This window comes from Scophthalmus maximus, chromosome 10 (assembly GCF_022379125.1).
Source record: "Scophthalmus maximus strain ysfricsl-2021 chromosome 10, ASM2237912v1, whole genome shotgun sequence".
NCBI lineage: Eukaryota > Metazoa > Chordata > Actinopteri > Pleuronectiformes > Scophthalmidae > Scophthalmus > Scophthalmus maximus.
In genome coordinates this window covers 12,257,742-12,267,121 of record NC_061524.1, presented here as the reverse complement: position 1 = coordinate 12,267,121, position 9,380 = coordinate 12,257,742, and the positions used below count along the sequence as shown (strand labels likewise).

At 43.2% G+C, this 9,380-nt stretch overlaps 2 long non-coding RNA genes across 7 annotated transcripts; both read right to left on the bottom strand.

The window, feature by feature from the left end:
• Positions 1–341: 341 nt before the first annotated feature.
• Positions 342–2,813, bottom strand: LOC118283881. 6 transcript variants are annotated; one of them, XR_004784693.2, is made up of 4 exons: positions 2,238–2,813; positions 1,990–2,080; positions 1,600–1,761; positions 342–539 (listed from the first exon to the last, which is right to left on the bottom strand). It is a non-coding gene; the product is annotated as an uncharacterized LOC118283881 (long non-coding RNA). The 6 variants fall into 6 exon arrangements; XR_004784696.2 differs by having other exon boundaries at positions 1,676–1,761; positions 2,238–2,810; XR_004784691.2 differs by having other exon boundaries at positions 1,625–1,761; positions 2,238–2,806.
• A 2,519-nt stretch (positions 2,814–5,332) lies between these two features.
• On the bottom strand, positions 5,333–9,188 carry LOC124850743. The gene is made up of 3 exons (XR_007031557.1): positions 7,585–9,188; positions 7,280–7,349; positions 5,333–6,390 (listed from the first exon to the last, which is right to left on the bottom strand). It is a non-coding gene; the product is annotated as an uncharacterized LOC124850743 (long non-coding RNA).
• Between the last annotated feature and the right edge of the window lie 192 nt (positions 9,189–9,380).

Genomic DNA, 9,380 nt, shown 5'->3' with positions numbered 1-9,380 from the left:
CTGTTAGAAAACCCCAAAACCTGCCGCGCAGCAGTGCTGTTGTAAATGCTTCTGTTCGGGCGTCGATGCACACCCTTGTTTTTCTCCTTCCTTCAACTGGACAAACAGGCTTTGCAGTGGCGCAATGGCAGTTTTGTGTCACAGTTAATGCCTGACTGATACTGTAGAAAGTATTTTTGTTGATCTGTGTCTTAGTACTTAACTGTAATTGTCTACTTCATTGCGTTCCTTTTTTAAATTGTGTGTTTGTTCAGGTACATTGGGAAGAATTGTATTTTTTATGTTTTCACAGAAGGTGAGAAATTCATTTTTACAACAACAAAAAAAAGTGTGAGGAGTGATTCATCAGCCCTCTGGATTACTTTATTGTCATCCATTCACTGATTAATTAATTCATTCATGTTTTTCCAACCCCTTGCTCAGGTTGCTTTGGCATCGGTCTTCTTGCACACTGAGCTATTCTTAGGGCCAGCAAGCAGCATAGACTCTGTCCCATTTTTCCTTCCAGCATCACTCCTAGGGATGATGAAGTTGCAAAGCTAGCAAATGAGAGAGGAGAACATGATGCATTAATCACCAGGGAAACAGTTGATTGAAGATGCCTTGAGAAGACAAATCCATTAGCCTGTGTGCCTGCAATGGTGCTAATCTGATTGTAAAACTGTTAGGCTAAAACAACATGCCCCACGGACCACCATCAGAGATGTTCATGATGCTACTTGAGCATTTCCTGGTCCATATAACATGCTGTCTTACCAAGGTGCTGATGAGGGGCAATACCCAAAACAATACCCCCCCAAAAACTCATTGTGACAGCTGTGTAAACTTTACAAAAGGTAAGAATAATCAAGTAAACAGCCCACTTTGTATCAAAGGGAGTGAGGTGAGGAATAGTAGGATCACAGACTATGAGAGGAGTTCATAGTCGTAGTTAAAGTGGTACTGATGGTGGGATGAACAATAAGGAAGCCGGCCTGTGATGGAGAGTGGTGACCGAGCATGAATGAGGGTGCAGTGTGTCTCAGCAGCCAGCCTATGGTGGCACGGCGGTCAGGAGGCCTGCTGCTTTAATGGTCCATAAATCTGTGTGGATGGGCTGGTCTGATGCCGCCCCAGTGAGACCCCCTCATGTGGAAAATGAATCAGACCATTTTTACGGAGCACAAGTGTGGATGCTCTCACCCTCCCCTATACTGCCAGCGAGCCGATAAGAGCTGCCGCACACGCACGGCACTCCATTTCAGCAGGTCTGGAGCTCATAAAAGTCTCTATTAGTGACAACCCTTGTTTATGCGCTGCCCCTCATTCAATCTCTCCTCTTGCCTTTGTTGTTCTCTTCCTGTTTTCCTTTGTCTCATTTCACCAAGCTTTGGCGTCTGGAGTGGGAACACAAACACTCACACCTTGGTACACAGCCGATAAAGTGGCGAAAACTGTAAAGATTCAATCACATTCAAAAAGAAACTAGCTGTTAAAACATTGAACACGCTCGCAATGCTACAGGTATTGTTAAATTCAAAATCTCTTTTTCTATCTCACACAGGTGCACTGAATAATTCATTCTGGGTTCCTTCATGACATAAGGGACAATGATGTTACCCAAAATAATGACGAGAAGGCACACCTTGGAAGTCTTCAGTCATTATTTACTCTGGGTAGTTTCACCTCAGTGTACCTTGGGCAAGGGACGACGTCATGGTGTGTACCATATAAAGTCACTGCCCTGGTCCTCTTGAAGGATTTAGATGGTGAAACATTCACCTGCAATAGTTAAGAGACTGAAGATCAACAGATGAGCAGCGCCCGGGGATAACAAATTTGAACCTCCTTTGAAATGCGAAATGGAGGCGCCACCGAGAGAATTGTGATGCGTGTAAAAGTGCGCTAACGCATACAAACGTGCACAGGTATACACGCAGACACGAGCAGACCTGCGCCGATGCTCTATGTTGTGTACTTTTCCTAGATGAGTAGGGTCGGAGTGGTTACCTGTTGAAAAGGTAGTCTGTGCATTCTCTCCAGGACGAGAATGAGCCAGAGGCCACCCGCTGTGTGAAGACCAGTCCAGACTTTAATTGCCCTACAAGGAGCAAACCACTGTTTAAGGAGAGAAAATTAAAGAAGCACCGCCGCTTTTTTTTTTTTTACCTTTTAGTGTTTCGTTTTAAATGCTCACAGGCTAGATTGAGTGTTTGCAGTGAAAAGAATGTCATGTGTAGGCCTACATGCCCTCTAACCGTCAGCAGAGAAGCCAGGCGCAGTCAGCTCGTTTCAAATGCAACGCCGTCTTTGTTCTTCAGGTTTGTTTCCCCCGGAGCTTTACTCACACTCTGCCTGCAGTTATCCTCAACTGAAGAGTGTGTTTGCCTACAGGAGCCTTTGTTTGACAATCCTCTCTGCTCACCAGGTCTCATGAATTGTGTCAGCAGTGTGCTGATTGTCTGTTATCTGTCAGCTGATAAGTGTCTCCTTTAATGCTCAGGCAATAAAATGCTCAACATGTTGGGCGGAGGAATGATCGTTTCAGCAGTCAGGCAAATATCCTGTAATTCGGTATTGATTCAGACTATTTGTCCAGGTAATAGTGGACAAATGCTTGTATAAACAGGCCCTAGTGTCAATCTGTTCCAGTGGAGGATTAGGCTTACCAGCATAAACTAAGGACAGTAAATACAATTTTATGAAGGCTTAGTGGAAAAAGAAGTGTACTGGGCACTGGACTGTGTAACTAACTACTTAGTATTTTTTTATATTGTCTTCTTCAGTAATCAGCGCTCAGTAAACGATGAGGTAAACAATCGTGTAGGCTACTTCTAATGAAGACAATAACTCATTCTAAGTAACAGAGACCGAACCAAAGGGGCTGGTTTTATTCATTTCAAAGGGCCAAACTGCAAGACGTGACACTGGACCCCCAAATGTATGTTCAAAGTTAGGAAGAAGGCATCTCTTCTTGTCTGAGAGAGTGACTCCTGAGCTGTTTTCAGACATGAAATTTGGGTCCGGAAATTTCACTTATGAAGAACGCAGCAGGAGATCGTCCGTTTCGGACGCACTCACAACAGCCGGAAAATTTCCAGAACATTCAGGTGAGGGGTGGCGACATGGTAGAGCGCCCATTTCCTCACTGTGTATCTTCTGGAGATTTTCCTGCTCACGTGGGCACTCTCAGACATTTTACTGGGGGGCTGGCAGGAAAAGTTCCGGAGCAACATTAGTGTTCTCACACACAGCCCCTCCGGAAAAGTCTGGGAAAATGTCCGGACTTCAGTACATGTCCAGGAGCAGCTTTGCTTTAAGCCTCCATCACACCACTAAATTTGATAAACATACATTATAAATGGGCCAGGCAGTAATGGACTACCTACAGTGTACTTAGAACCGGTCATGAAAGATGAAGGATGATGCATTGTCATAATCTGCAAAACGCTTTGACTGTATACAATAAGAGCAGATTCCCAAACTCGACTGTAACAAGTGAAGGACAGACTCATTCCCACTACAACACTTAGCACTGAACTTTGATCTTTGATATTTCATTGCCTTCAGTGCTGTTCTCTTCTCTCTTTATTGACCAGTATCTCTTTGCACTTTTAAACACACTAAAACTGCATGGCTCCCTTATAAAGGCCTTCAAATGGCCCTGCTATACAATACACCACATGCAGGGCCAATTGAATTAACCCATTGATCTCTGGCTGTTCTATTGCCAAGCTAAATTTTGTTATTCGACACTAACGACTTCTCCTCGTAGGCAATTGAACACTTGCTGTCAATTAACTGTGCAGCAGGAGGAGGATAAAGGAAAGACATCCCACTCCGACATGTACCTGCAATTGAAAAAGCGCCATCAGCGAGGTGGAGCCGTGACGTCTGTAGAAACATTCGACCGATGAATTCACTGTAAACAACAACACAACACCAAAAAGCCTTTGTTCTGCGACACTCCCTTATCTTTTCACAGCATTTGGTCCTCCCCGCCTTGCCTTGGTCACAGGCGCACTTTATCCTGTGGGACAATGGCAGTCTTGTGCCCAGCAGTGTTGTCTGGCACTACCAGCTCCATAGTAGGCTATGACATGTATGAGGGATCGCTAATGTTCCTCCAGAAGTATGAATACTTGTGTATTCAGTAAAATACCAGTCTTCCTCCTGATCATTTTTAAACTTTCATGAACAGTTTAAAGTGATCATAGCCCGATGCCAAAATGTGCACTCATAAATTCACAATCGAACAGCTGTGAAGTTCCAAGAAACCACACTTTGATGTAAAGTGGCACTGAAAGTATCTACGATCCCCAACCAGTGCTGCACTGATTTGAAAAAATGGGATCTTCCATTTGATTTTACAAGATACATCCACATGCTGAGTCAATCATAACATCTGAACAATGTGACAACCGTAAAGCAGGCAAGCGAGCAGAGACGTTTAGTTTGCTAAATGAGAACAGTTGGCTCAGAGGGAAGAATTAATGAAAATAGTTGAAATAGTGTATTAAGTGATAAATGGCATCATTATTAGTTTAACAGATTTTAAAATTAGCTCGAACAAACATGACTGGTGGTGTCAATGAATGAATGACTATTTGATTTCATCCGCAGGACTGTCTGAGGTTGGGACCCACTGCTTAGTATGATCCAAGTAGAGACCTCCCAGTGTTGTCTCTGCACCATGCATATAAAGTGAGTGTGACCCGATGCCCGAGGGGCAGTGTATACCCTGGCTGGGTGCACGGAGAGCCTGGCTGGCTGTGAGCGGGCACACGGCCGCAGTGTCGAGAAAGTGGTGCAGTGCCTCCCTGTGCATGGCTGAGCACTGGGTAATGAAGCGTGGCTTAGGAGAGAGGAAAGGAGTGTGTCTGCAGGGTAGGCATGGCCCTCGTGTTCCTATGCAACCGGGGCGGATGGCTAGGTGATGCAGGACCGCCTCTATTCCGCTTAGTTGTCATGCTGCTGCCACGCTTTCTTCCCCCTCGTTCTAGTTAGCTGTCCTCTTCTCCCTCCGCTCCCATCCTTGTTTTCTCTTGCAACACGTTAATGTGATGTCACAGTCATCATCCCCCAGTTTGCTCACTGTTTGCCCCCCCCCACCACCCCTAACATGGACAGCATGCAAAAGGTATCAAACCTAATCAACAAACATGAACTATTATGACAAATGAGAGAAAATTAGCATAAGTAAAGAGTCCAGTTTAAAATCAGATTAACACAACCATTCATAACTACTACACTAAAGTATTTATAGGCAACATTTTTCATTTTTTAAAATTTGACTCTCTTGTTTTCTCAATTGATTTCTCTTCCTTCCTGTCTGTGATTCAGTTGGCTGCGTTTGCCCTTTCAACCAGAGGTCTAGTGAGAGCAGATGTGCCATTGTTTCAGATGGTTTCAGGTGGTGTCATGGCTGAGATACTTTCCATATAGGAAGAAGTGCTTCACCTATTTTGGAACCCTTTTTTCCATTTGTGGAGGAAAACATTTAACAAACATGGCAGCCATTTTAAAGTTCAGTCACTTTAATGGGGGATGTCCAGATTATCAGAACAAGGGAGATTTTTAAAAAACCCAACATACTCCTATTTACATCAGAGTCATGTTTGGATTTCTGTGTGTGTTTGTGTAGGGAGTGTCTCATTGTAGAACTTCCCCATAGGGTTGACCAAATCATTGCCAGAAAGTGTTAATAAACTAAATAGCATCAAGAGAGAAGAAAGAGACAACCTGTCATTATCCTCAGTGAATGATTTTCATCCTAGAGACAGCATTACACTACTACAAAGACAAACTCTTAACATATTATCATCTATTGTGCAGCCACACATTTTCCGTGGGCAACAAGTGTGGATCTATTCTTAGCTGATGGCCTAGGCTGCAGCGCTTCCCTTCTTCTGATACGTTGGACAGGTTTAGGTGTGATTCAGTCCTGCCAGGTCCGACTGTGTCGGTGTAGCCCGTGTCCAGCTGTATAGACGGTGGGGCCCATTGACCATCTGTCCCCAAACCAGTAGATTCAAGTCTCTGTCCCCAGAGCGGGGAACGAGGGGGCGGGAGCGATATGAGGTCGGATGGGGGAATCAGCTTTGTATTGCCATAAAGCTGTCTTTCCTCTCTCCTAGCAACGGCCTCCCATTTCCTTGGTTTTGGGAGGCATGGTCCTGTTGGTCGGTGTGCAAGGCCCCCTCACTTACTCTCTCTCTCTGTCCTATTTATGGTAATGAGCCATCTGCCCTCTCTGTAACAGCCGCCCAAATAGAGGAGAGGCTGGGAGGGGGGTGTTTCTGACAGACAGGAGTCTGAGACAAAGACGCTTATCCTGTTGTGTCTGCCGCTGCACCAGTGGATGCCTTCAGATATGGATAGGACTCAGTGCGGCCAAGAGCGGAGACAAACCTGAAACACGTCAAGTCTTTTCATGGGAGAGTGTAAAGGACGGAGGTGTGTGTGTGTGTGTGTGTGTGTGTGAGTATGTATCTGATAAAGAGACAGAGAAAGTGACAGAGACAGAGAGTGCTACCACCTGCAGGTCAGTACATTAAGTCGTTCGACACAAAGAGCATTTGTAATATCAGTGCTTGGATGACCCCTCCCCAGTCACACTCACACACAACATTGACTCCTTAGTTGAATATTACACAAGCCCACCATCATGCAGAGCCACTGTATGGATGTGCCTCTGTGTCTTTAGTGACACAGGAGAGTGGTGGGCACACCAGCTAATACAGAGCCACCCAGCATTCAATAGACCTCTGTTGCCACTGGATACTAGATTGGTTACCAAGCCAACACATGTGCCTCACTGTCATATCTCCAACAGATTAGTGTTGAAAACAACAGATCTTGACAGTTAAGCTCTCCATGTTTCAGGCTTGAGTGTGTTTCAGGATATTTGTGTAAGTGGACTGGTGATTCTGTATGAAAAATGGAAGTAGAATGACTACACAAAAATAATGCATGAAAAAACAATATTCCCTATGGCCATGGACAAACATTATGTCATCAGCACAGGACCACAGCAAGTACGTTGTGAACTCAAAGGTAATTTTTGGCCGTTTGTCATGTACAACACCCCAGACAAAGGCCATTAGGCAAAAACTTGAAAAGGTCTTTGATAACTAGTTACACAACTACAGATATAACAATAGAAGATGTGAGACAAAAACTTAGTTATTAATGTTAGCAAAGGCCATTGTACAATACAATGTCCGATGCAAGGCTCTCAGCTGATTCCTCTCTTGAGGTCAATTGACATTGACCTCGACAGACAGACAGAAAAACTCACCGTTGGGTCAACGACTGCAGAGCGACAAATCACAGATGGTCCTGCTGAAGGGCCTCTCGTTAAGTGAAAGCTAAAATAAAATATGAAAGAAAAATAAACAAATGTATATATATATATATATATATATACACACACTATACCAAGAATGTGTATAAAAAATATTATTTCAGCAGTTGTGTGGACGCTGCCACCTAAAGGCAGTTGCAGGATAGGGTTAGGCTGTTCAGGTAGTCAATTAGTCAGTGGAACAGTTATTCATTTAGATCGGCCAAAAATACATCCTAATTAATTAGATAATTACTTACCATGTTGTCACCACAGGCACATATTGATCTCCTACAAGCAAATGTTTACATAAACGCAATGCTGAGCAATTGCTGTTGGAAAAAGGCCGGGCTTCACTCTATCAGACAGGAGGTAATTGTTCAGTGTATTTGGCACACAATCAGTATGACAAACATTATTGTTGTCATGGCAGCAGCAATAGGGCACGGGGGTCTGCAGAAAGAAAAACAAGAGCTCAGAGTGACCGACAGGAGCGAACACTCGAGAATGTATGTGAAAGAAAACAAAAACTGATATTAGAACAGCAGTGATAAGAAAACTTCACGAGGTGTGAGGCGTCATTGAGACAAAAGCAACAAAAAGACACAAGAGGTAAAGTATCATGTGATGCTCATTGTGCACACAGCGTGAAGTGAATCATCAGAGGTAGAGACGAGGAGACATCTAGTGGACAACCAGGACTGTGTGCAAGTAAGTCAGTGTAAAGATACGGTTTCTGTTGACTGTCTAGCAAACTGAGGAGACCCAAACCCAAACTTATGAACAAAACTGTTTTAAATGACACTGCACATATTCTCCAATATGTTGCAGGATTACCTTGTTCTGTCTCCGTTTCCTCAATCAACCTAAAACCCCCTTTTTTAAATATCTCAAGTAATAATGTTAGAATTTTTCAAAACATCTCAATTATTGTGTTTGGGCTAGACCTCAGATATACTGTGTAAACAAAATATACAGATCTATGTTATTTTCAGCATTATGTTTGTCAGCATTTCACCTACAATTTTTGGGAATATTCTATGAGGCAAGCACCCTATATAGATAACAATTTGGTGCATAGGTACAGTTCTTGGCGCACTATTGGTGATTTCTTACCAACACTCAGTCCGATATATTCAATGTTAGAATGCATTCACTTTACAATGTTGCGTCAAATCCCAAGGACTGTGAATAACAATCCAATAAACCACGTTCCCCTTCAGTCCTCAATAGTATGGAAGAAACTTGGCAAAATGTGCATTATCGTAACATTGTGCTGTTTTACATGATTTTCATTAAAGTTATAGTTATTGAGGACATGGTAAATATATGGTGTCCACTCACTTATAGTTATTGCGTGTATACTATGGATTCCAATGGGTCATCGTATTTGCAACAGGACAGAACACAAGAATTACTGGGCCGTGCGAAGGTTTGAATGTCTGTCTGAACAGGTCTGAAGCATAGAAGAGAAAAAATAACCAACCCTATCTGTTGTCAATGAAAAATCTTCCGTGCAGCAGAACCCGAGAAGACTAGATCATCTTCTGACTAACCTGTTTGCATAGAAATGGTCAATCCATTTCTTATTTGCTTATCCAGGTCCAGCCTGTACGATTGCGTGACAACTGCCATGAGCAGCTGGAGTGAAATAGTGTTGGTTTTGTTTTGCAATTTGCCATTGCCACATTATCAATATATTTTGGTATAAAGCTAATACAAAATACCCACACCCACCAGATACTTAATAATAGAACACGTTAAATGATTTTGAACTAACTTGTATCTTCTTGTGTTTGTCAAACAAAATGTAGGTTGGACCTTGGTAACTATTGATCGGCTGGAATAAATCTTTCAAAGGTATTGAGTGATTAGTGTGACATTCAGATTATAGCATGGCTGACACATGTTGTGTCTTTAGGTATTTTCAGTGTCACAGACAATGATGATAATAATAATAATAATAATAATAATAATAGGACCGCGTGTCAGATCCCTGCGTGTTGGAAGACCTGCTCGATCCTCGACCTTTGGAGGGCTGCTCTCCCCTCCCGCA